Below are 2,161 nucleotides of genomic sequence, written 5' to 3' on the forward strand. Positions count from 1 at the left end.
TAGGTTAAACTCCTTGTTGCTATCTGGAATCTAAGAACCCTGGGAAAAGGCTTTAGCTATGTTAGAATACAATCTTAAAAGGCATTTACTATAAGGTAATGCTTAATAGAGTGCACGTGAGTCTATACATTAGACTGACAGTGAGTGGAGGATTGATATTATGATTTAAAAAAATTTGGGGAGAAGAATGTCAGACTTCAGGAAGAGAGTTCCCTTTGAAACCCATTGCTTCATCGGTCAGTTTCCCAGCTTTCGCTTTTCGCTATGTCAAACTGACTCAACCAAAGTACGTGACAATAGCAGTTCTGCTTTTTTTTTTTTTTTTTTTTTTTTTTGAGAACTTGACAATAAGAGGAAATAGAAGAGAGGCCAAAGTTAGGACTGGAAGGCAGAGTGGAGGGGAGCAGATTGGAGGGGACAGCATGTAGAATAGCAGAGTAGGGCAGTGCAGAGGGGAGAGGAGTAGAGTGGAGGGAAGCAGAGGAGAGAGGAACAGAGATTAGAGCAGGAGAGTGGAGGGAAGCATAGTGGATGAGTCATCCTCAAACCTTGTGTCCCTTTCCTAGACTGACACTTCCACTTTCCACTTTCTATTCCTGCTTTGAGCTCTGAAGGATACAAAGTTAGGGTCCTCAGTCCTTTCTCCCTCTTTCCCTGTGACCCCCTACCCCTGTATTTAATAAGTTCCCTGAACTTCTCTTACTATTCTGTAAGTCCTCCAAAGCATCCAAGAACCTGAAGCTGTGCTCTGACTGGGATCACAGAGAAACAGCCAGCTGCTTTGCAGTGAAATAGTGACACAGTAAAGATCACCTGTGAAGGTGCCAGTGTAACCGGGGAATCAAAGCATTTCTCGGTTCCCCTGCCAGACTGATTTCCATGTCACACAGTACTCCTGACAGTCAGTGAGTGGAGTGGATGGGTGAGGGATGAGGAGGCTGTGGTCACACCTCCTAGCCAGGGACACTCTGCTCTTTATGATCAAAAAAGGACAGATGGAGCAAAAGCTGGCGGCCAGGGCTGAGGTCTGAGTTCCTCCAAGGGATGCAATGTTTCTCTCCTTGACACAAACACAGTCTCTGCTGTGTGTTCGCACCATGGTGCACACAAGCTCTTAATATGCACATAGGAGAGGGGTCCAGTTGAACCACATAGCGGGGTTGTGGTGGGGTTACCCTTCCCTTCAACCTTTTGTCTGTCCTGGTTCCAGAGAGGTGGAAAGGTGAGCCAAAGTCAGCACTGACAAATAAGTTCCAGTCACCAGAGAAAACCCTGTGACCAAAATGGGAAATCCTCCACACAACCTTTAAAGAACTTAGAAAATAAAATAAAACACAGTTTTAACAGTGAGATACTGACTCTAGTGTTTAAAACTCACCTTGTACAGACACAGTCTAAAAAAGTAATCTTTTTTTTTTCTCTTCCATTTGACTGACAAGTCAGGAAAAATCAAAAGGGTAAAAGGCAGCGGTAGAGAAATCTCCAACATAGCAGACAGAATAAGTAGTTGAAGAAAGCTGTGTATTATGGGTGAGAAAACACATATAGGCTACATGTTTCTCTGGGCCTGCAGATCATTGTCTACTCAGTCCCTAGTCCTCCTCACTAGTAGTCAATCTACAGTCAAGGGAACTGAAGGGCAGGAAGGGAGTGGATAAAGGGCAGACTGTTGTCAGGTTGGCCTGGGGCAGTGAGGCTGTGGACTCCTTCCTGGGGATAGGACCTTGCCACAAGCCATCCTTCTGAGAACTCTTTTGTCCTTTGCACTCAGCTACAGCCAGACACCTTTCTGTGCCCACACTACTCCTGACTGTTAGTTCATGGGCTGGGTGGGTAGGTGAGGATGTGGTCACACCACCTTTTATCCCATACTGAGCATAAAATGACATGTGGAGCAAAAACTGGCAGGTTCTGTTTGTTTGTTTGTGTTGTTGTTGTTTTTGGTTGTGGCCCTTGTTGTTGTGGTGGTGGTGTGTGTATGTATGAGATTACTTCATGGTGGTGAGGAGTGTGGGTGTTTGCATGTATTTCAACATGCATTGTCACAGCCTCAGAACAAATTTCAAGAGACCTGCGTCTTCTTTCCTGTGGATCCCAGGGATCAAACTCAGGTCCTCCAGTGTGGGAGCAACTGCCTTTCTTTTTTTTTTTCTTTTTTTTT

The 2,161-nt window shown here is 45.1% G+C and overlaps 1 pseudogene; it reads right to left on the reverse strand.

Moving 5' to 3' along the window:
* The window catches only part of LOC110312224, a 22,685-nt pseudogene that overhangs the window by 17,895 nt on the left and 2,629 nt on the right, over window positions 1–2,161 (reverse strand).

Source organism: Mus caroli, chromosome 17, assembly GCF_900094665.2.
Source record: "Mus caroli chromosome 17, CAROLI_EIJ_v1.1, whole genome shotgun sequence".
In the NCBI taxonomy this organism is placed as follows: domain Eukaryota; kingdom Metazoa; phylum Chordata; class Mammalia; order Rodentia; family Muridae; genus Mus; species Mus caroli.